At 34.8% G+C, this 26,614-nt stretch overlaps 1 protein-coding gene and 1 long non-coding RNA gene across 4 annotated transcripts in view; both read right to left on the bottom strand.

Moving 5' to 3' along the window:
* FTO (FTO alpha-ketoglutarate dependent dioxygenase) overlaps positions 1-26,614 on the bottom strand; it is a 435,871-nt gene that overhangs the window by 396,548 nt on the left and 12,709 nt on the right. The window lies entirely within an intron of this gene.
* Positions 9,916-10,908, bottom strand: LOC127550713 (uncharacterized). Its single transcript, XR_007950923.1, has 2 exons — positions 10,504-10,908; positions 9,916-10,029 (listed from the first exon to the last, which is right to left on the bottom strand). It is a non-coding gene; the product is annotated as an uncharacterized LOC127550713 (long non-coding RNA).

Genomic DNA, 26,614 nt, shown 5'->3' with positions numbered 1-26,614 from the left:
TCCCTTCTTCCCTTTGCCCATTATCACTCCCCCATCCCAGTACATTTTATCAGGAGCCAGAAATGTCAAATACTTTTACAATAAACAGATAGAGGCTGGTCTTTTTTTTTATTTTCATACCTGCTGATACTATGAGAGGTGAGGATGTAATCTGCCTCGGGCACCTCTCTCTCCATACAAACTAGGCAGGTCATTTTCTTTTATCAAAAGGAAGAGTAGATCATCACATTTTAGTGCCTGTTGACACCATCACTAGTAAAAGCAAGATAAGAAATCATTGCCCTTAAGGTACCTTAACCTCTACTTTGCTTTTATACAGATATTTCACAACTACTATACTTAAGTCTAAACAGACAAAAGGTTTGAACCCACACTTCTTAAACCATAGGGATCTCAGCCAGATAAGCTGCTTACAAAAGGCGGACCAGAGGTGACTTGGTCTTTAAAAAAAAAAAAAAAAAAAAAAAAAAAAAAGATGTAGATATATAAATACATAAACACACAGATATACATATATATATATGACTTTTGTTTTTTCAACAATCATTTATAATTATGCAAATCAATCTATCAACTTCTATTGAGAATAAGCAATATTCATAGTTGATTCCCCTCCTCATCACCCTGTTACTTCTTAGATGTCAAGATTGCACATTAACATTACACAGCATTCAATTTTATTTTATTATTCTCTTTATTAACATTATTGTAGTCAATGGTATCCCTGTTTCAACTTGGCTAAAATCCATTTTTTGCTTGCAAAGAGGTAGCATTTATATAGTACCTGCAGTGCAGCAGGCACTTTGCTAAGGGCTTTTTTAAAAATATCTTATTTGTTCCTCACAACAACCCTATGAGATAGATGCTATTCTTCTTTTACAGAATTCTAATTCTAATTCTAAGAGGGTTAAGTGGCTTGCCAAAGGTCACGTAGTTAGTTAAAAAAAAAAAAAAAAGCATCTGAGGCTAATTTGGATTCTGGTCTTTCTGACATGTCTGTCCTCTGGGCCATTAGTTGCTTCTACTGTGACCTGAAATTGCAGAAATGAGCTAAGAGACATGTTGGAGCATTAATATAAATGATTCACTAGATCCTCCAATAGCACAAACCTTTTTTTTTTTCCTTAAATTTTCATACCCAACTTTCCTCTGTCCTATCCAGAGTTTCCATTTCTTTGGAATCCTCCCACTTCTGAAATCTCAAACTCATTCAGCCAACCTGGAAGATTAAAGGCAAACTATATTTCAGAAGTTGATCAACACTGTCCTACAAGGAGCTATATTCAATGCATAAAACACACACACACACACACACACACACACACACACACACACACACACACCCCACACTGTTTTGCCTTCTCTCTCTCTTGCCACCAGTCAGAGCATAGGAAATATAGCTCTGAATTTACCTTAATGTGAATGGAATCAAGACAATTTGACTAGAAAGCAGAATCAGTTTCTAGCTAAACAATGTGTTGTAGCTGACGCAAAAAAACATTACTAGAAGTAGTTCTGAAATAAAATAAAATTGTTTTATCAAAGGATATTTAATAAAGGGATACTATTCTGATTGTTGTCGTTTCAGCTGTATTGAATTCTTTGTGGCCCTATTTGGGTTTTTTTTTTTCCCCTTGGCAAAAATACTGGAGTAATTTGCCATTTCCTTTACCTTATTCTTCTCATTTTACAGATAAGGAACTGGGGCAAAGAAAGTGATGTGACTTGCCCAGGATCACACAGCTAATAAACTTTCTATCCACTGCACCACAGAGGGTTTAGTACAAAATCCCCTGATTGGTATCCATCACAAAAGATATATAGCAATATATATATTATATAACAATAGTATCTATCTCACAGTTGGGTGGACAAGTGAGCTAAAATATGTAAAAGGCTATGAAAACTGTAAAGTGAGCTATAAGTTATAACTATTATTATATATCATCATCATTATTATTACTCATTTGCCTGGAATGTGGACAGCATCATCCTTTGGACAGATAAAAGCTGCATATTTCTTCTGTCCCTTCTAGCTCTGAGATACAATCCTATCTATGATAGACAAAATACAAGAAGCAAGAGTGTTTAGCTATGCCAATTAGTTCAGAAAAAAATCTATGGAGTATGTGGAATTATAGGGCAACTAAGTGAACAGAGTGCTTGCTGGGCCTGGAGTCAAGAAGACTCATCTTCCTAAATTCAAATCTAGCTTCAAATACTTATTATCTGTATGACTTTAGAAAAGGCATTTAATCCTGGTTGCCTCAGTTTCTTCAAAAGTAAAATGAGCTGGAGAACAAAATGGCAAACCACTCCAGTATCTTTGCTAAGAAAACCCCAAATGGGGTCACTGGATAAAAAAATATGGGATTATGCCAGATAAGTACAAGAGAATGTATCAGTAATATCATCAAGAATGAAGGATTGTAGTGAAATCTCCAAGGTCTACTGAGTCTATAATTTTGAGAGAATGATATCTATACCAAATCTACTATGACCTTATTTTTTATTAAAGCTTTTTATTTTCAAAACACATGCATGGACAATTTTTCAACATGACTCTTGCAAAACCTTGTGCTCCAAATTGTCCCCTCCTTTCCCCCACCTCCTTCCCCTCATTTCCTTCCCTAGATGGCAAGTAATCCAATATATGTTATACATGTTAAAATATAAAACATATTTATACAATTATCTTGCTGCCCAAGAAAAATCTGGTCAAACAGGGAAAAAAAGGGAAAGAAAACAAAATGCAAGCAAACAACAACAAAAGAGTGAAAATGCTATGTTGTGATTCACATTCAGTTCCCACAGTCTTCTTTCTGGGTATAAATGGCTCTCTTCATCACAAGATCATTGGAACTGGACTCAATCATCTCATACAATGACATTCTTAAATCAGAAAAAAAAAAAAACATCTTTCCCTGAGGATAGCAAAGAAAAAAAGAATTAAAGGAAATTAATGAAAGTATCTATGTTTTTACATCCTTTCACATTCTCTCAATTCCTCTTTCCTACCCCCACCACCAGTAAATTCATAACACAGAAGAATTCTTAATAAGGATGATGGTAGATCATCCTCTCAGTGCTAACCCCTCAGTGTCATCGCTTAGTCCCCAGATCACCATTCCTCTAGGATCTACGTCACAGAATAGTTGTTACTAGAGTCATAAAGACCTCTAACACTTGCCATGGCCAAATACCCAACTTCTCTGAAACTGACTTTGTTCATGTGCAAAAGTGGAGAAAAGCATTCCTCTAGGATCTACCTCACAAGATAGTTGTAAGAATCAAATAAGATGACAAACATAAAGCAGTTTGTGAATCTTAAAGATCTATACGTCAATGGCATATTCTCAAAGTAAGTAGACAAAACAATAACTAGAACCCTTCATGTATTTGAACACCAGTATTATCATTGTTCCTCTCAACTTTCAAGATGTATGCTATTTATGCTAAGGTTTAGAATTAAGCAAAAACATAAATATCAATCTCCACTTTTCTATATCTGAACAATCTATACTGTAACATCAAAACACTTCTGAAATGACCATGATTTTTACCAGTGTCAATTAAGCTTTCTCTTTCTCTTGAAAACAAAAATAACCTGAAATAAGACAATAATCACCAGCACTCTTCTCTTGGTTATGTTAAATTTTCCCTCAGCTTCACAAATCACACACTGACCTCCTCTCTCTTATGTTACATTACATAAAATACAAAAGCAACATTCCTTCTTGACAGCTAACCTCAGGCACCACTGGTCTAGCATCCAGTCACTTACCTCACTGGCTGAAAGCTGATAGGATATGCAAGACAAGCCTGAGAGTTTAACTGGCAGAGCTGTTCAGATCTAAATTGTGCTATTTGAAACTTGGACCACAGGAGACAACAGTTCACTTTTTTCACCCTGGCAAAAGATTCAACCTCTTGGCCCTAGGAAAGTCATCTGTATATATTTAACAAAAAAAAAAAAATGTAAAAAGAGAAAGAAGAGAAAAAAAAGTCTTCCTCTCTTCTGATTGAAGATATATTCAGCTCTCTGATCTTTTTATGCACATTTGATCATCCTGTTGACAGCCTTGGAAGTTAAGTAATATGGGCTGCTGCACATAGGTTTCAAACCTTGATGGAAGCCAATGGCAGGCTCCTTTTGACAGTCAAATAATGACAAGCACGTTGCAGGCCAATGCCCGTCATTCATGAACATCTCCAACCTGCTCCAACTGCAGCACAGCGACTAAGTAGAAGGTCAAAGGTTAAGCTCCAAGAAGACAGCAATGAAGGGCAACTGTCATGCACCACTGCATAGTGTGAGGCAACAAGGAGTGGTTGTCTCCTGAAGAACATGCAAAATGTTCTCATTCTGTCCAGGCAGAGACATATCTGAAGGTCCTAAATGAGACCATTGCCAATTCATGAAGAGCCAAACTGACAGCACGCCATTCAAGCTGTCTCGTATTTTTTTTTTTCCTGTTTCAAATCACAAATGTATGCAAAGTATACAGTTAAAGTATAACTCTTCAGTCACTGAGTTAAGTATGCTGTGTTCAGAAACATATGTACTAAGAACTTCAGAAGGAAAAAAAATGTTAAGGAAGTTTAATCAGTTTTGTCACTACCCGTAATAAAAACCTGTAATAATTCTCGACTGCACACAAGATAAAGGACTACGTTTTCTAGAAAAGTGTTATTTTTCTAAAATGGCAAAACTTAAAAATTGCTAGGTCATGAAAAAATGGGGCTAAAATTTGGATTTACTTTCACATTAATATAATATACAAGAAGATAGACAATTCTACTGTAGACATAGTTGAGGCATTTTATCAAGAATAAAGAGTCAATAGTTTGTTATTCAGTTGTTCAGTTGCATCCAGCTCTTCATGATGCCATGAACCACAGTATACCAGGCCCTACTATTTCTCAAAGTCTGTACAATTTCATATTGGTTTTTCCATTATATTATCTATCCATCTCATCTTCTGCCATCCCCTTTTCCTTTTGTCTTCAATCCTTCCCTATATCAGGGTCAAGTGGTCAAGATATATTATAAAAATCATTCAGTAGAAAGGACCTAGCTGGAAACAATTTACTCTAATATCTTCATTTCATTGACAATCCCCCCAAAAAACAACACAGCAAAAAACAAACAAACAAACAAAAACACGAAGTTTAGAAGCAAAGTGATTGGCACAAAGTAGGAAAGTTATAAAACATCAGATCTAGAGGACTTGAACTCAGGTTTTCTAAGTCCTGTTGTTTTCATTCTTCCTAACTTCCTTGTTTCTGCTGAAGATGTCTCCATACTTCCAGTCACCTAGGCATTCAATTGTGGAATAACTCTTGACTCTTTATTTTCTTTCACTTCTTCCTTTTCCTCTCCTTCATTTACCATTTCCCAAATCTTGTCAATTCTTCCTCCTCATTTCTCAAATCCTTCACCTTCTCTCTACTTACATGGCTACTACCTGAGTTCAAGTCCTTATTAGCTCTCCAGGGACCACTGAAATAGCCTCCTAATTGGTTTTCCTGCTTCTAGCTTCCCCTTCTCCAATCCCTCCATACAGTTGTTTTAAAATTCAACTCCATTTCCTCTATTAAGAGGCTCCATATTATTTCTAGAATAGAGATTATCCACATTTGAGTCATCCTGTTGATAGCATTGGAAGTTAAGTAACGGCTGCTGCACATAGGTTTCAAACCTTGATGGAAGCCAATGGCAGGCTCCTTTTGACAGTCAAATAATGACTCATTTGTCATTAAAACCCTTCACAATCTGATTTCCATTTACCTCTTTAAACAGATGATACATTACTACTCTACACACTCTATATTCTGATCTAGCTACTTACCTGTTCTTCATATACAACATTCCACCTCACATTTCAGTATGTTTATACAAGTTTGTTCCTCACCCTGGAACCCTCCTCATCTTTACCTCTTAGAATCCTGGACTTCCTTCAAAACTTCACTTTATCAGATAATAACTTTTTATCCATCCATTTTTCCCTATGCCAACCCCAAATCCAGTTCTTCACTTCAACCATGACCTCCATTTCCTGTATTCTCAGTTCTTCTGCAGCTACTATTCCTTTTCTTATACCAATTTTTTGGTGAACCAATTCAACTCAAACTATCATTTGTTCACAAATTCTTTATTCCTTTAGTCCCACCACATATTACACCTTACCAAACTCCAAACCCCAATTATCTAAATCTTCTACTTCCTTTATTCAAATGTAGAATACAGTGAGAGGAAATAACAAAACCAGGCTTATTAAGTCCACTATAGTATTAACATAAATAATAATCTCAAAGTGACCCTTAATACCTGAAAACAATAAGTCCACTTTTCCCAAATAAAAATCACTATCCTATTTTGTACAGTATAGGGAAAAAACTTTCTTGTCTTCCTCAAGCTTCCTGTGTAATCTCCTATCCTACTCCTCTCAGCTATTCCCTCATTCTTCACCAAAAAAAAAAAAAGGAAAAAGAAAAAAATTGAAGCCATTATCCAAGAGGTTCCTCTTTTTCCCTTCTCCCCACATCCTACTACCTCATTTCCCATCACTAAGTCATTTTTTATTACATTCTTCTTCACATCTATGAGGAGGTGACTCCTCTCGCCAAAGCTAATTACTGTACACAAACCCATGATCTCATCTCCTTTTGTCTTTTCCAACGGATTATCACCCCCACTATCAACCACATTCTCAAAATTCAACTTCTCCCTACATACTAGTTCATTCAGTCCTTCCTATAAACTCCCTATCATTTAAAAAAAAAAAAAAAAAAGACTGACTAAATCCTACCAAACTCACAAAGCCAAGCTACTGACTTTAAAAAGTTTTCTATTTTCATTGCCTCTTCTTCCTCTCTTCCCACTCTCTTCTAAATCTTTTGCAATCAGGATTTTGACTGCATCTTTCAAATGAAACTGAGCATCTGAAACTCAATATATCCAAAAAATAACTCATTATCTTTCCTTTCAAATTTTCCCCTCTCCTGAACTTAATTATATTTGTCAAGAAAACTATCTTCCCAATTGCCCAGCATCATCACCTTGATGTTATCCCTATACTCCTTATTCTTATTCACTCTACTTTTCTAATCTGAAACTTTGTTGTTTCTACCTTCTCATCTCTCTGCTCTCATAACCATTACCCAAATTCAGGCCTTTTATCATCTCTCACCTAGACTACTGCAATAGTTTTCAAAAAGATCCTTCAGATTCATGTGTCTTTCTATTCATCTGCCAAAATGATTTTTTTTTAAATGGAGTCATGATGAATCACTTCCTCACTCAAAATACTCCAGTATCTCCCTATCACTAGCCCGCTTACACTTTGTTCTCCTAAAGATAACCAAATATATCCAGATGGACCTACTTGCTATTCTTTCCGCACAATACTCTATATCTATGCCCCAGGTCTTTCTTTTTAGCTTTCCTCCATGAGATCTTGAAATGATCTCCCTCTTCACTTGTACTTCTTAATTTCCCTGGCATCCTTCTAAACTCAGTTCAAATCCTAACTTTGACAAGAATCTTTTCCGGGTTCCCACAGTTCCTAGGCCATTTCCCTCCCATATTAGTTTATATCTAACTCTAGATATATCTTGCACAAACTTGTATATTTACATATTATTTCCCTCAATTAGAAATTTGAGTACTCTTGAAAACAGAAGCTGTTTTTATTCCTTTGAATATCCATTGCTTAATACAATGCCTGACACATTGTGAATGCTTAATACTTGCTAGATGATATTTTGACAAATGTTACACCTTCCACCTAAGCCTTTCCTGATTTCCCATCCCTACCCTGACCTGCCTGTAGCTTTACCCCAGAATTTACTTTACTTTTTATGTTTCTTATAGTTACTCAGATTTGCATATTTCTTCCCAATAATTTTAAGTTCGCTGATAACAAATAGTGTTTCATTCCTGTTTCTGTATCTCCAGCCTTTAACATTGTCCTGGTATATAGTAGATACTTAATAAATTATTAATGAATTGATATAAAAAACTTATGCTTTCTTTTTGAACTGGACAGGAATCTGTTTTAAAAATGATTTTGGCTGAAGAATAATTTGGAGTTATGCTCAGAAAGTTATCAAACTGTGCATACCCTTTGATCCAGTTGTGTTTCTACTGGGATTATATCCCAAAGAGATCTTAAAGTAGGGAAAGGGACCCACATGTGCAAAAATGTTTTTGTAGTGGCAAGAATCTAGAAACTGAGTGGATACCCATCAATTGGAGAATGGCTGAATAAGTGTGGTGAATAATGTAATGGAATATTATTGTTCTGTAAGAAACAACCACCAGGACGATTTCAGAGACTTACATGAACTGATGCTAAGTGAAATAAGCAGAACCAGGAGATCATTGTACATGAAAACAACATGACTATACAACGATCAATTTTGATGGACGTGGTTCTCTTCAGCATTGAGATGATTCAAACCAGCGCCACTTGTTTAGTGATGAAGAGAGCCATTTATACCCAGAGAGAGAACTGTAAGAACAGAGTGTGGAACACCATAGCATTCTCACTCTCTCTGTTTTTCTTTGCTTGCATTTTGTTTTCTTTCTCAATTTTTTTTCTTCCTTCTTGATCTGATTTTTCTTGTGCAGGAAGATACCTCTATAAATATGTATACATATATTGGATTTAATATGTATTTTAACATACTTAACATGTATTGGACTCTCTGCCAGCTAAGGGAGGGATTGGGGGGAAGGAGGGGAAATTTGGAAGAAAAGGTTTTGTAAGGGTCAATGTTGGAAATATTACCCATGCATATGCTTTGTAAATAAAAAGCTTTAATTTAAAAAAAAAATGATTTTGCGCCTCTCCAGGGTAGATGGATTAAGTAGTAAAGAGACTAACAACAAAGAAATCAATTGGGAAGCTATTCTAATGGTTCTATGAAGTGAGTGATAGGCTTGATGTAGTGGGGACAAATGCAAAAGATACTGCAAACACAGAATTGAGGAGATTTAGCAGCTGATTATAATAGGGAAATAAAGAAGAATTATGTAAGTCAAAGATGATGCCAAAGTTATGAAGCTGGGAGGCTGATGATGCTCTCTGAGGGATTGGAAAGACAGGAAGAAGGGTGCTTTAGGGGACATTTATGAGCTCCATATGAAGCATGCTGAGTTTTAAATGCAGACAGAAGAGCTAAGATAGAGACTGACAAGAATATAAGTTCCACAAAATCAATGACTACAAATTGTCTGATTTTTTTTTAAATCTTCCCCAATGTCCATCTAACTTAGGGCTCTCTGCATCATAGTCACTTTAAAATGTTTATAACTTCCTTCTAATCACCTTTTAAAAAAAAAAAATAGGACCATGCACACAGTTATACCATTAGCTACTCTCTTAAGCTGCATTTTTTTAACTGGATTCAAGGGAGGCATAACACAAGTCTCATACCAATGGAGCTCTCTTTAAGTCCTGATCACTCCATCATACATTCCTCCTTTGATAAGCATAGAAAAGGGGAAAGTAAGGTACTATATTATAAATTGTGTTCATTTAGTTGTGTATTATTAATTAATAATGCAGACTAGCAAAATACATAATAATTAATTATAATACTCTTATGTTGATTAACTGTGATATGCCCATTTTCAAAATGTATTTGCAGACAACAAAACAAAAGCTACTTTTAAAATAACTTATGGATGTAAATAAATTACTTACTTTAACATAAATCACAGTGAAATAATGCATGCAGTTGTGGTCACAAAATTTTAAGAGAGATGTAATTATGACATATATGAATAGGGTTAAACATGAATTTATTTACCAAATTCTGGCATATTAGAATAAGGAGAATGTCATTCACTTTGAAACCTGAGAGAACTATGAAGAGAAGTGTATCTGCAACAAATAAAATGATGTACTACTTTAAGTAAAATTTTTTATTGATAGCTTTTGCTTTTACATCACTTTTAAATAAAAATATATCCATCTGTCCTTCCATCCCCTCTCCAAAGGGCTACCCTTGCACCAAAGACTAAAAAGGAAAAAAGAAAGGAAAAAAATTCAACAAAACTAACCAAAGCATTCACTAAATTTGACAGTATATTCAAAGTTCTACAATCATATCTCCCAATTCTATTAAGAGAGAGAGAGAAAGAGATACATTTCTTCCTCCTTCAGGAGTCAAGCTGTTTTCTTAATGTTCTTTCCAGCTACATTGTTGTACATTGTTTTTTTGGTTCTAACTCCTACACTTTGCATCATTCAGATAAGTCTTCTGATACTTCCCTACCGTGTTTCCCCGATAATAAGACACTGTCTTATTATTTTTTTGGACAGAAAAACACCAGAGGGCTTATTTTCAGGGGAGAGCTTATTTTAATGAACATTGACAGCAATGCTCCCTGAGTGCTCCTTCTATCCTCCATGATGCCCCCTGAGTTCTTCTTTTATCCTCCATCATGCCCCTTTTATCCTCCATCATGCCCCCTCACTCCCGCTTACATACCGAGTTTTTATGTTGTCCTGCCTCATCTCTCCTTCCCGGCACTGCTCTCAATGGCGCCAGCAAGCAAATCACTGGGGAAGAACAGGATGACGCGCTCACTGCTGCAGCTCTGATTGGATGCAACTCGGAGCGCGGCGTGCATTTCACCTGGTGGGGGGGGAAGGATGGTGCATACAGAGGGTACCATAATGTAGCGTGTAGCGCAGGGGATCACCTTCACTACAGTAGCAATCTCAATAGGGCTTACTTTCGGGGGAGGGCTTATTTTAGAAGAATCTTACACAGTAAGGGGAGTGCTTATTTTCGGGATAGGTCTTATTATCGGGGAAACACGGTATATTCTTTGTGTTACTTTATTCAGTATCCAGCAATGTAAATGTATACTGCAAGGACACATACCTTGTCTTACTTATCACTCTCCCTAAGAGCCTAAGATAGCAAATATTTAATTTTTCTTATTATTAATTTTTAATGGGTTTTTAGATATCAGAGTGCAATACTCCTTACCACTGATTTAGAGATAAGGAAACTAAGAGTCAGAGAAGTGACTTGAGATGCTAATTAGCTATACCAGAATTCAAATTTAGATCTTCTGAATCTGAATCCACTGTTCTCTCCAGCTTACCTAATTAACACTATTGACTAATATCTGTTACTGATAGTACAATGTACATGTGTAGTGAGAGGACTAACACTTTGCTTTATCAGACTTTTTCCCCTCAAGAGTTTGCATAGTAGATTTGTATTACATTAGTTAACATGGTTAGTCTTCCATAATGCACATTAGGTCATCTTTTGCCTCCATTCTTATCTAGCCTTTAACAACTGAATGAATCCAAACAAACTGAGACTTGAGAAAGGCCTAGCTTAAAAAGGCCAAGGACTCCCACTGCATTTGAGGCCACTGACAGTTGTTCTGACTTATTTCTTACTAATGGACTTTGATAACTCTGGAAGAGAAAGTGAGTCTGATGGGTTTTCCCAGCTCTGCCTCATGCAAATCCAGTTTACTTGCAAGTCAAGACATCATCCTCCTGATGCCACGGATCCTTTCTGAGAACAAAGGATGAACAATAACAATTTTAATCTTTATTACCTTTACTACTTATGTCTCCTGATCTCTGAAGGATGATGCCATGTAGGACCATTACTCTTCCCAAAAAACAGATCTTGGTTCCTCTGTCAGAAACTGAACACTATGCTGGATAAATAACAAATGTGATTAGATTAGCATTTTTTACACATAATAGTAACTAATGCCTAGGACCATAAGAATAATGTGAAAAGAAATTTCTACCTTTTCCATATGCCCAGATTGTTAAATTTAACATTCTATATTTTGTTCAAATTATATCTGCTCAACATCAAAAACAGATTCCACAAAATTCCAAACTAATGTACTAAGTGAGTATAAGATGGTTGAATACAGAAATAAGACTACTGGATTTGGATTCAGTAAGTTCAAATCCTAACTCTACTACTTGCTCACTACCCATATGACTTTGGCAAGTTACTTACCCTCTTACAAGTCTCAGCTCCTCTTTTGTAAAATGAGGTGGTTGGAAGAGGTGGCCTCTAAGGTTCTATCTAGGTCAAATCTATGATCTTATGATCTTAAATAGTGACATACTTATTTCTGTTCTCACAAATGATCTGAGGGAAAAGTCATGGTTCAGGAACTAGCCTTGTGCTACTGAAAATGGGCTCTCATTTCATCTTTAGAATGAGTTCCCAACAACCAAACTAGATGGCCTTGTCCTTGCTGCTGAAGAAGGATGAGGTCATCAGATTTAAATATTCTGAGTTCCTTGACTGCTTCCCATCAGCCTCTTTGCATTTCTGCAATGCATTAGGAGCAGCAACATATTCACATAACAGTTTAATTTAAAATAATCCGATAAAACCAGCATATTAAATGTTACAAATATTCTCAGAAAAGCCCACACTCCTCTGAGAAGAAAAGCTAGAAAGGGGAAAGTTCTTCTATACATTTTATCTAATAAGGTGGAAAAACAAATCTATTAATAGACTTCATTCATATGCCCAAGTGCTTTGAGATCAACTGAAAGTTTCTAGTACTTCTACTTTTAGATGAACAAAAGCCAGTCAAGCTCATTTTACCATATTCATTGTGTTCTCACCTATTCAACACGGGGAGAATCAGTTGCCTCCGGGTCATGAAATAATACTTAAAAACTTTATAATCATTCATTGATTTGGTTTTCAGCATAGTATATCATTTGAATCCAATGGGAGCATAAAGAGCTATTTGTGAGGTCAACCACAGTACAGACAGATGCTGACATGCTATCGATGGCAAGGTGGAAAGAAATTGCTAAATACAGCAGATCAATACCTCGTTTCACTGTTACAGCCTTCTGCAGACATAAAATATATATCTTTACAGCTACGAAAATAATAATAATGAAAGTGGGAGATAAATGCTTCCCTCAAGGTAAACTATTTGATTAGCTGAGGGCAAAGGTGACAGCGGCAGTTACACTAAAGTAACTTTACAGTCTTAAATAAAAACAGGAGGAAGAACAGCAAATGAAATGGCAAAATGAATCTGGTCAAGTATGTGTTATAGGTATAACTCTTTTAGAAAACCCAGGGATAAGCATAGAGTGACAAAAATTCAACATTTTCCTGAAGACTATATTCATATAGTGTTCATGTATTTTTCCAATCTATATATGATTTTCATCCTAGCATTTTCTAAACAAAGGATTTTGGTACTTTGTATTGCACAGAAAGAGATCAAGAATAAGAAATTCAATTCTAAAGCTAAGCCTAAAACCTTCAAATAATTACTAAGCAACTTGTGTCTAGCAAATACTTACTAGGCACTATAATGAATGTAAAAAAAGCACATGACATCTCTTTTAAATAGCTTGCACATCTTAGAAAGACAAACTTGTCACATGAAATCATTACAAAACCTGAAAATATGTATGTATATAATATTTACACATATATTATATATATATATAATAGTAAAGTGATAATTTAAATACATTCTTGTCTACTCCTATAACTTCAAATATCAATTGTATGCATATAATATCCAAATAGAAATTTGTTAAGCAAAACTCTTTTAAGCATTAATTCAACACTTTTCAACAGCTACCAGAAATTGGTTTCTCTTAATTTCCCTCTTCCTGTTGGCACCACCAGTTTTATAGCAATTCTGAATCTTCAGAGTAATTTTTTCTTCTCCCTTTCACTCCATATCCTATTAGTTGTCAAATCCCATAGATTTTCTCTTTCTACCATCTCTTCAATATGAATATTTTTCTTTACATTCCAGCTGCAATCATCCTAGTTTAGATTCCTACTACCCTATTTGTGAACCACTGTAAAAAAAAACCTGTTATCCAGTCTCTGGATCTTTTCTAACATATCTAAAACTCCCAAATTCGTGTTTACTAAATCCTAACTCTGATCATGACAATTATTGCTTAAAAACATTCCCTATTATCTAATGAATAATCTAAATTTCCCTGTATATAACATCTAAAATCTTCCACTATATGGTCCAACATATTTTTCCAGACTTCCCTCCGACTTCTTCCTTATTTGCTGAACTACTCACACCTCAATGAAATCAACTACACAGTCCCTTGGCTTTCTTTTGTAACTAATTTTTTTTTGATGACCTAAAGAGACAGCTGTCCAAATGAAGTATAGTTACTTGAAAAACCTATGAATGTCAGTGTAAATAAAAGGCCTACATTGGGAGACCCCCAATAAAAGAAATATGTGTTGCAACCTTAAATGAAAAATTTAAATTTTTTTTCTTTACTGTAATTTTTTTAACTGCTTGCCTATCATTTAAGGGTGAGGGGAGGCCATTGGGATTAAGGGACTTGCCCAGGGTAAAACAGCTAGTAATTGTTAAATGTCTGAGGCCACATTTGAATTAGGTCCTTCTGACTTCAGAACTGGTGCTCTATCCCACTGCATCATCCAGATGCCCCTTGCCTATGATTTTTTAAACTTGAGAGAGGAGCTTTTTGCAAAGCTGTGTCTCTGCATATGTGACATAAGGGTCCCTTCTTCAACAGCATGGAATCATGTGAATATGTGAAATCTTATGATCTCTTTTAAGAACAGGGATAGAGATAGAGCTATAAGAACAGCATACATATAAACATGCTGTATATAAGTGTAAAAAAGCCTTAAAGAATCAACCAATGGCAAATCTACCAAGTGCCAAAAAGCTGGGATATCCTCAAAAGTCAAAGTGTAGATCAAGAATAGAAAGCAGAATTTTTGATTTCCTTCACAGGCTAATAGTACACTATTTCAGAGTCTGATTATTTTTGTACAGCAAAATAACAGTTTGGACATGTATACTTATATTGTATTTAATTTATACTTTAACATATTTAATATGTATTGGTCAACCTGCCATCTGGGGGTGGGGATGGGGGGAAGGAGGGGAAAAATTGGAACAAAAGGTTTGGCAATTGTCAATGCTGTAAAATTACCCATGCATATAACTTGTAAATAAGAAGCTATAATAAAAAAAAATAAATTAAATTAAATTTTTAAAAAGAATAGAAAGCAGAAAACATCTCAGATGAAAAAATTTAAAAAAGAGTGAGAGTAGTAGTCAGACTCTTCTATTCATGGATTTAGCATTAATTTTCATTCATGTCATGCCCTTAAATGATAGGTCAGTTTCTATGCTTATCCATCTTTTCTTGTCTCTTTATATTCTCTCTCAGTGATCTTAGCAGTTGTCATGCACCTAATAATGAATATGAAAATTACTTCTAGACCTACATATCTAATCCTAATCTCTCTGCTGAGTTCCTATCCCACAACATCAAATGCCAATGGAATATATTAAATTAGATGTCTCACAGGTGTCTCAAACTATCCAAAACAGACCTCACTGTCTTTCCCTCCAAACTCATACTTCTTCCAAATTCCACTATTTCTATCAAGGATACTACTATCTTTCTAGTTTCCCCATGTTCACAAACCCAGAAGTCAGCTTTGATTCCTCACTCTCCCAGTTATTGGCCAAATCTTACTGATTCTGCCTTTATATGATTACTCTCACCTGTCTTCTCTCTATTCTTATTGCCACTACCCACGTTGAGATCTTTATCACCTCTCACCTGGATTGTTGGAATAGCCTCCTAATTAGTCTCCCCACCTCAAGTCTCTTAAAGTTCCAATCTATCTTCCAATCAACCAATAAGCATTTATTAAGAATTTGCTATGTGCTAGACATCAGGCTAAGCACTCGTGACATAAACAAAGAAAGAACAAAAATAGTCAACTTACATGAAATAGATACAAATTTTATTTATTTATTCCAAAAAGTTACACACATGAGAGTAGATGGATTTCTAGATCATGTGACCAACAAAACAGAGTAGATACTTTCAGTGATCTTCTTGATCTTTCAAACCTCTTCAAGGCTATTTCAGCTAGCTCCATGATGAAGACAAAAAAAACCTTAATAATGTTTTTAAAAAATCCTTAAGGCATTCAGTAGCTCTTCTCTCACCAGCCACTATTCTTTGGCATGGCTAGTTAAGCCAATATATCAGCTTGTAACAGAACTTAACTGTGAATCCCACTCTCGGTCCTATACTGTGAAAACTAAAAGGCAGAAACTCTGACTGGAATTTCTACAAAGCAACACTATGCTTCAACAGTAATCAGCCAAAAAATTAAGGAGTAGTGACACTGGAGCAGAAAACCAATGTGGATAGTATTCCAGTAGGCAGGAGGAAAGGAGTCCAGCATCTGGCTAAGGACAGTAATATATCTACCCCTTCCTCACCATTAGTCACTTGGTATAGAAACTGAGGCCAGTGAAAGATAAACTAACCATGTGGGAAGAGGCTGACAGAGCTTTGAGGTCCAACTTCCAGGGAAACTGCAGTCAAAGGAGAAGACAGAAAGTAAGCAAAAAGAGAATATAAGAAGGGGAGGGTTGAAATTACCAAAGATCTCAGAAGAAAACTCAGTTAAAGACATTGAACGTATACAAATGAACTAGCAGGGAAGATATTTAAAAAGAAGGAACATGGCCTCCAAATTAGCTAAACAAATTGAAATATCTATTAAAAAATATAAGAATCAACATTTAATAAGACAAGAGATCCTGGGGATACACAGAACAAAAGCAGGATGTTCCCAAACAGAATAAAAGAGAAATGTAAGTTGTGAGAGTAAATGGAAGATAATCTTGGAAGGAAGACACACTACCAGCTGTGGTCACTCAGAAAGTCCTCCTGGAGAAAGTGATACTTGAACTGAGTCTTAAAGGAAGCTGGAATTTTAAGAGGTAAAGGTGAGAAGAAAAAGCATTCCAAGAATGGGAACAGCTAATACAAAGGCACAGAAATGAAAGAGGAAGCATTATGTGTGAAGAACAGCAAATAGGCCAGTACGCCTAAAGCATAGTGTATAGAGGTGAGAAATGAGTAAAAAGACAAAAAAGACAGAAAGACACCAGTTTGAGAAGAGGTTTAAATGCCAAACATAAGGTGGGGATGACATGGTCAGACTTATCTTTTAGAAAAATCACACTGGCTACCACATGGAAAATGAACCAACGTGAGAAAAGACATGAGGCAAGGAGAAAACTAAGAGATTATTGTATTAAGGAGAAAACTAAGAAACTACTATAGTATTCTAGATGAAAAGTAATAAAGGTCTGCCTTTAACAGGGGAGGCCATTCAAGTAGAAAGAAAGGGGCATGTGTGAGAAATGTTGAACAAGAGAAATATTAAGAGATTTGGCAACTCATTAGAGATGTGAGATGGATCAATGAGGAGTCAAAATTTATGCCACAGCTGTGAATCCACATATCTGGAAGAACAGTGGTACCTTTAATAGACATAGTAAAGTTTATAATAAGCTTTCTGTTAGACATTTTGAGTTGATATGTCTATGGGATGTCCAGTTCATCATGTGATACAAGCCTGGACCTGGGGAGAAAGAATTGGATAAGGTATAATACATATAGGAATCAACTGCATAGAGATGACAACAAAACTCAGAATAGCTAATGAGATCATCAAGGAAGAGTATAGAAAAAGAAAAAAAAATTAAAAGGTTCAGGATAGAGCCTGAGGCAATATTCAGAATTAATAGAACAAATAAGGATTCAGCTAGGGAAGCTGAGAAAGAAAAGTCACAGGAAGTACTCAGTAAAGAGCAGTTACAAAAGCTCAGAAAGAAGAAGAGAGTACTCACAAGAAAAAAAAATCCTTATTTGTTCTCTTTTTCACATACCACAGACAACAAAAAGTTAACAGATTTGGAATGAATAGAGCATTGCTAACTTTGGAGAAAACTGTTTCAACTGAATGATGCAGTTATAATCCAAACTGCAAAAAGTTTAGAAGAGATTGGGAGAAGAGGAAGTGGAGGCAATGTCAGTAGATAATTTTTTTCAAGTAGTTTTCCTGAAAAGAGAAGAGATATAAAGCAACTAGGTATAGAGTAGGATCTGTTAAGGGTTTGTGTTTATAATTTTTGTGTGTGTGTTATAGGGAGATTTGGTTATGTTTCTAGGCAATAAGGAATGAACCAGAAGAAAGAGATAAAATGAAGACAAAAAGAATGTAGAGAAAATTGTGGGAAAATTTGCTGAAGAAGACAGGAATCTCCTGTTTTCTCCAGCAGGTTAGAAACAGTGGAATTTTGTAGAAGGTTAAGTCTTGATAATTAGAGTTATTTCTTTGTCAGAAAGGAATAAAGGAGGATATTGTGATAAATTTGGAGATGAGAAGGAAGGGACAAGAGAGTATCGGGAAAAAGCCCTCAGTTGTGTTTTTTTAGTGGGGGGGAGAAAGAGGGGAGTAAAGTATGATGTGAGACCTTCAGCTGAGCATGGAGGCCATGGCTGTAATGGAGAATACAGGCCTAACTCATATCACTCTCTTGCTCAATCAACTCCAGTAGTTCCCTATTAATTCTAGGATTAAATAAAAACAACTTGATTCAAATTAGCTTTCTAGCCTTATTACAAATTACTTCCATTCATGCATGCCACAATCTAACCAAAATGACCTGGCTATTTCTTCATTTCCTAGCTCCTTGCCTATGTACAGTTTATTTCCCATGGCTGGAATATACATTCTTGGAATTCATCTTCTGGGAATGTCATATTTCCTTCCAATTTCAACTCATATATCACATTCTACATGAATCATTTCCTGATTCCCCTAACTTCAAATGAAGTCCTCTCTCTAAAGATATTACTTTTTTCATATATGTTTATAGACATACATGTCATCTCTCTCAGGAGAATTATAAGCTTTTTTAAAACAGAGCTGTTTTGGTTTTGTCTCTGCATTCCTACAATGTGCCAATCACATAGGAGGAAATTAAGAAATACTGATTGAATGCCTTTTTCTCAGCTACTATGAACTAGATTCTCATAATGTCAAAACATGAACTGAAAAGAAAACTGCAAGATACATACCAAAATTGCATATTAGCAATGAGATGCCAGGAACATGAAATCATAAAAAAAAAAAAAAGAAATATTCCGTAAGATAATATTTTGTTAATGGAAAATACCCAGGACTTGGACTAATTTTAATGACTTATCTTGGCCCTATCGAATATAAGATGAAACACACTTCCCTCCTATGGTAGAGAGATAGAGAACTATGGAAATAGTGTGTCACATGTACTATTAGACCCAATTGTGGTATTGATAGGTTTTGCTTAATTGTTTTTCATTACTATAAAAGATGATTCATTTGGTGAAAATAGAGAAGAGATGCTGTAGACCAGTGGTGTCAGACTCAAAAAAGAAATGACAGTCACTGAACCTTTCACAAGGATCCTTCAAGTCCACATATTGACTTAAGTTTTTAAATGTAACATTTTCTATGTTTTATTGTGTTTTTGTTTATTTTGCTATTTCTCAATTCTATTTTAATTTGATTCAAGCTGTCCTCAGGAGTGTTGGAAGATGCAGACTAGTTGCATGGTTAATTTCTCTGGTGGAAAGAATACTGGTAAAGAACTGTTTTGTAAAAAGTGAAAGATATCAATGAATTTCTCAAGAAAATAATCTATTGTTCTGTGAATGCTAAAAATGTGAATGGCTACTGGATTTCTTAATTACTTAAACAATATTGATCTGAAAGAAGTCTGTTATTCCTATGGACTTTCCAGTTGTCAAAGATGCAATGAGGATCCAATGTAATAAACATAAGTATTAGTATATGCTCTGTAAATGTTTTACATAACAATCTTCTCTCTCTAACAAAATTTCTAAATTCCTTTAAGGCAGAAACCATGTTATGTATTTTTTTATAATCTCCACAGTACCTAGCACAGTCTACTATAATGATTTTTTTCTTACTTCTTAGTGACTTTTCTCTATTCATCCCCAGTTTATCAATCCACTAGCAACAAAAGTTTATCAATGTAGGCATATTATCAAAAAAGAAGAATAAGCCTTGATGTTTGACATTCACTAAATGCAGTCATATTAAATATCTTTTTAAATGACACTGAAATACTTGACTGAAATACCTAAATGTTTAGCAATCTTTAAGAGCAAATAGTCACATATATTTGTGATGTGGTTACAAAGTAAACAAATTGATTTCTAACTTTTACATGAAATTATCTCAATTGTGTAATCATGCATGTTATCTGAAACACATAAATTATTGTGGCTGGCTTACTCTTTGAACAAACACAAACTTTGTTTTTAAAAAAATTATTTTCTTTAATAAAGAAAATCAGCACCATGGCTAGCAGTTGTAAAGCCTCAGAAAAGCTGGCTACTTGCTTCAGCACTGGAGAGGTGGACAGTGCTCAGATTGTTGCCTCTAAGGAAAGAGGTACTATGGGAAAATGTGAGCAGGAAAAGCAGAAAACATTACTGGACATACTGAGGAAGAGATCATTAGACATATTATTAATGCCTAGTGCTTTGTTTTTAGAAACTAAAAGTAGCATATACATTAAAATGGACACTGTTCACCTTCACAGATATATTAAGAGAGCATACATTGCATTCAGGGTATCAAAATAAATAGCATCCCATAGAAGTATTCTTCTTGGAAGATCACACACCAATTCCAATAATGCTGACATTGTGGAAAGTAATTTTGGAATTACCATAAAACCAAAAGCACGTTTTTTTTTAAATCTTTTCAAGGGTGGCAAATCTTCTAGCAAATTCTCAATCATGCAAATTAATTTTTGGTATCTTGAATCCAGAAGTTACTAAAAGCAAGATCTGTCCAAAAGTGGTAGCACTAAAGATGCAGAATATCATTTCTGGTCCAGAGTGGTTGTAATTATGAATCAATGAGATTTGCCATCTTACATGCTTAACAAATTGCCTATTGTAGCATTATAGAATGTTTCAGCCTGAAGAGAATTTGGAACTCAATTATTCCAACTCCCTAATTTTCTGATGAAGAAACTGAGCTCAGAGACATCATAAAACTAGTCTATTTAAGGTGACTTGACACTATAAGAAAAATTACTAAATTTTTGTTTTTTTCCCTATAATGAAGCAATTCCATGACTAATACACTAAAGAAGTTAGTTACAGAAAGGAAAGTCTAGTATGTACCAAAATATTCAAAGAAGCACTATTTGTAATATAAAAATGCTAGAAATAATTTATATGCCCAACAATTGAAGAATGGTTAAACAAAATGTGGCTAATGGATATAACATAGTATTATTGCACCATAAGGGATGATGAACATTGAAAATTCTGAGAAACATGGGAAAATTTGTATGAGATGCAGTGACAGCCAACAGGCATTTATTAAATGGCATAAATTTTTATAAATTAAATGGCAAACAGGCATAAATTAAAAATAAATTTATTAAATTATTAAATTTATTAAACAGGCATACTATGTACCAATCCAACACTAAGCACTGGGGATTCAAAGAAAAACAAAAAATACACCAGCACTGTCATCAAGAAACTCATAATTCTAACATCTAACTTTTTAAAAACATAGAATAAGGAAAACATAACCAAGAGAATAACTATATACAATGACTATGATAATGTAATTGAAAACATTATCAAAAGACAAAAGAAATCAAGCCAGGTACAATGGCCAATATTAGTTCCAGATAATAAAGGTTAAAACATACTTATTGTCCATTAAGAAATGGTAACTTTTAAGATGGTAAGCTATAAATGCTAACAATTGTTTTCATTATATTGAATGCAAAAAAGTAATATTAATTTTGCTTAAATCTATTTTCATAGCAATTGGTTATTTTTGATGCAATATGATTACTGTGTCAAAACAAAATATATCACTAAAAATATAAAAACCAAAAGTACAGTTCTAAGTTATATTCTAAGTAATGGCATCAAAATATATAATTTTCCAAATTGGCTCTTATAAAGACTAATAGACATGGATGTACCAAATCTGGAATGTTGGGTTCTTTTAATTATCTTATTACTTTTTAATCTTACCACTCATAAGCACATTATAAATACTAAATATATGTATGGAAAAAAGAAATTTATCCTACTAGTTTTGAGAAGACCCAATTTGGTATACAAATATACTAATATTCTTGATATTTCTGATAAAAGGAAGTAACTAATATGTACTTTTCTTAGAAATTATCTATTTTCTCTTTCCAGTAAATATCACTTCAAAAAAAGAGAGTTAAACTTCACAATTGTTTAAATAAATATGTGGGTCTAGTATGCAGAATTAATCACAAGCTTTCCCAAATAATAACGTAAAAAAACCGACCCCTATTACTTCTATGATTGTAGGATGAGTACTCCTTACAGGTTCAATCAACAAAGCACAACTTGGTGCCTGAAATATAAATCAAAGTATCTCACATCCCTAGTACTTATTGACATTTGGTACCTTCACATTTCTAATATGTGCAAGATGTGCCTATTTTTATTTACAGCACAAACGACGGGCTGAATGTAAAACAAGATGCTTAATAAATCTAGAGGAACATAAAACACTAGCATAACTCAGACAGCAAGACAGACACTCACTCCTTAATTAAGTGGGTGATGTTCTGTTTAAAACAAAAAGACAACCCTGGGCTATAGCTAAGATTAAGCACTCAGTGTTGCGAAGGAAGCTCCAACCATTTTCAGGGCAAAGGCTTTAAATCATGAAAAATAAACCATCTAATAGTCTGTATTCAATAGTAAGTAGACAGTCAGGACACAGACTGATTTGGATTAACACATTTTCAGTTATAACAAGTAATTTTACAGAGGATTAGTATCTTGATGGTCTGATCAATACTAGGCACTGCTGCTATTACAGATGAAGAGAAAATTGCCCCTCTGGTAATAAAGTGTGCGTGTCTTCGTTCTCCTTCATTTGCTGAGTCCATTACTGTAATGGTTCCAGCATTAACAGCTGGGGCAATTTAAGCAGCAGGGGTCTGATGAATTTAAAAGCTGGAAACATTCACTAGTCATTCTTTCCTCTATTTCAGTCTGCATATGCAAGTCCTCTGCCTGGCTGGTTCCAATATAAAGATCATGTTTTATGAGAAGAATGACTATTATTTCTCAATTATTGTGTCATTAATAGTGTTACCAGCCAATAATATGACTAAAACAAAAATTGCTGGCAGTATACTGGCTGCTGATTCAGCTAAAAATTATACACTATTTACCTAAATAACGAGCTTGATATGACTAAGGCTCAAGGCCACATAACCTGTAATGTTTGAATTCATTTGCCCAGTTCTAATCACTAGTGAAAGAGCATTTCTATTGACAAAATAAAAACTGATATATAGATATAAATATATACAGATATATGTAAAATAGCACATTTTTCCATCTCTTTGTATTTTCAAAGGAAATATACAGGACAACAGAGAGATAATGGATTGCTGTACATCAAAAAAGGAACTCCATATTAATGCAGCATTGAGACTTTAATCATACCCAATGCAGCAGAGTGAACTAAGATCGTATCATCAGCCCATTTTTTATTACTCTTGGGTCTCAACAATCTTATGATCTGATCACTAAATGAAGGTATCAAAAGGTAGACAAAAAGCTGATAGGTGAATAATCACTATACATTTCCTGGCCTTCATCTGATGAGAAACAATTCTTAGAGCATTCTCTCCACTAACATGAAATTCTAAAACAAAGAAAAATTTTGTTCTACTTCAACCAATTATAAAGGCCTCAACTCCTTACTTTCTACATGACAGTTCTTCCATTAATGTGAAGCTACTATGGTCATTTAACTAATGGGTCATTTCCAAAGCCAACAGCTGAGAGTCTCCAATAAGACATTGTGGTATATGTTTATGGGACTAAAAAAAATGCCTGCAATATTTGATCAAGGCTCTATTCTCTACACTTAACCAACAAGAACCAGCTGGCTTGCAATGGGTACAGGCTGATCTCAGATGTTTGCAAACTGAGTCCCATTACTGCAAATGTCTACCTTTCTCTCAACCTGACCTAATTTTACCACCTCAGGGAGGTAAATTGTATTTCTTCTCTGAGCCTGTGAAATCCAAAAGTATATGAAAATTATAAGATGATTTTTTTGAACTCATGTTTCTATTTGAAGACTTGACATAATATACTTAGACTTTTATTCATTTTCTCTATACCATGTCTTTCTTATAAGAGTTCTAAAAAATAAGTGACAGTGATGTCTTAAATACAAAATTTCTTTACTCTTTATATGCCATTTAAATCACATGCCTCGCATCAGGCATGTGATATAAATGACATATAAACACTGCTTTTGCTATGACTCTCCTTTAGGAAGTTTGCCATCATTCATAAGCTGTATAATATATTAGATATGGAGAGTAAATATTATTGATGAATTGAAAAAGAAGACTAAAAATATATATATTCCAATGTGATAAACAAGAAGTTAAATGGCAAATCAATTTTTTAAACTAACAAACTAATGCAGTGTATTGGGAATTGTACTGTAAAGTAATCTGAAATCCATAAACACAATGAATCATTTCCTCCACATTCCTGATCATGTCCCATCTCTCATTACTAGATGACCTACTAGAAACCAATAATAAAATCTATTCTTTGCCCAAATAAGCATTATGTGTGTCTGTGTATATGTCTATGTGTGCATATGTGTGTGTATGTGTGTGTGTGTATATACATACATCAATGTTAAAAAGAAGCATATACTTCTTATTGTTCATCAAAAGGACGAGTCACAGTAAGTAACATGATATGGCTCCAAGTGATCAAGCCTCTTGACCACATGCAATGTTATTGACCTGTCCCTCTATTTCTCAATATATTCTGACTCATTTCCAAAGTCTTTAGCTCTCATCATCCTAAAGGAACCTTAGGACAAAATAATGTATACAAAGAGCTTTGTAAATCTTAAATAACTACATAAATGTTAGCTATACCTGTTAGTATCATTAGTCAACTTTCCATGTTCCCATTCGCTCTTGTAGCCTTAAATCTTGATCTGAAAACTCCAGACTCCATGCCTCAAACTCTTAGGTTTCCTCCCCTCTCACTAATCTACAGAAATACAAGAACCTTTCAGCAGTAGCTAGCATATTCAGGTAACCGATTCTCATGGAGCTTCTGCTAAAAGAGGTGGTATGTAAGCAACCATTCCTTTAATCAGACCATTGTGCTTTGCTCAAAAGAGACACTTTAAAATGTTTGCTTAATTGCCTCAAAAGGCAGTGATAAAATGGGCAAAAACTTGGATTGGAATCAACACGAACTAGGTCTCAATCCCATCCCTGACACTGCCTATATAATCTTGGGCATACCCCTCTGAACTTCAATTCCCTCATCAATAAAAAAAGAAGAACCAGCAAGTCCCCCTTTCAAATTTCTTTTTGTTATGAGCACTGATTAAGTACTTGCTCTGTGCCAGGAGCTGATGGGCTTACAAAGACAAAAAGTTCCAACTTTCCCTCAAAGAACTTGTCTTCTTGGAACATGAACACAATTCAATAAATATAAAATGTATACTTGGTAAATTTTCAAAAATAACAAGGGCAGGAGTCACTAAACTTCAGAACAGAAGACTTAAGAGAGAAAAGGCACTTGAGACAAGCTCTAAGAATTTAAAAAGCCTGAAGAGCAAAAATGATTGCCAAGCATGGGAGCCAACCTAGAACTCGGGCCTGGACACAGGAGATGGAGCATTATGTGTGAAAGACAGCAAGCAGGCCACTTGGTTCAGACAGTGAAACGTGTAAAGAGAAATAATGTGTAATAAATCTGAAGAGATGCTGCAGGAAGGCTTGAAATGCGAGAGAAGTTTGTATTTTATCCTAGAAGCAACTGGTAGGCAAAGGAATTTACACAATAGGGAGCTTACTTGGCGATAGAACATTTTTGATTACAGTATAAAAGTCAGTTTAATTGGTGCTATTATTATTATTATTATGAAATGAATTGAATGCCAATGTACAACTGTAACTTGAAGACCACAATAGCATGGAACAGTGGAAAAAGTGGAAATTTTTAGATTAGTAGAAGGCTGCTTCTTCTATTTAATACCTGTGTGACCCTGAGCAAGTTTTTAAAAGCAAGTGTTTTGAGAGACTCAGTTTTCTTGTCTGTAAAATGAGGGAGTTTGGTTTAGGTCACTTCTAATTTTAAATCAGGTGTTCTTAACCTGATGTCCACAAATTTTTTCAAAGAAATGTTTTGATAACTGTACTTCAATGAGTGTTTTTTTGTATTTCAATATGAGTGGTTTTCTGAATGATCCTACATATTTTATTTTTTGCATGAAAACATTCTGCGAAAAGGGCTTCCTTTGACTACCAAAGGGGTCCATGACACAAAAAAGAGTAAACACCTCTAATCTAAACTTTAATGCTATTGTTCTATTCTTATATGTCTACTTTCATTATTTTAATTTTAGTATTACCCAACTGTAAAGTTAGCCTGACATTGGAGATAGGGTAGATTGGAGTCAGAAAGACCTGAATTCAGATCTCTATCGTAATATTTACCATCAAGTTATTTAACTAGGCATCAAGGCCTTAATTCCCTCCTTTCTACATCACCAGTTTCCTTAACTATTAGAGGGGCCAGGTGATCTCTAAAGTCCCTTTTTTTTTCATAATTCACTGTTAACCTTTGTACAG

This window comes from Antechinus flavipes, chromosome 2, assembly GCF_016432865.1.
Source record: "Antechinus flavipes isolate AdamAnt ecotype Samford, QLD, Australia chromosome 2, AdamAnt_v2, whole genome shotgun sequence".
In the NCBI taxonomy this organism is placed as follows: domain Eukaryota; kingdom Metazoa; phylum Chordata; class Mammalia; order Dasyuromorphia; family Dasyuridae; genus Antechinus; species Antechinus flavipes.
Note: the sequence above shows the minus strand (reverse complement) of the source record. Positions and strands in the feature narration are given on the sequence as shown.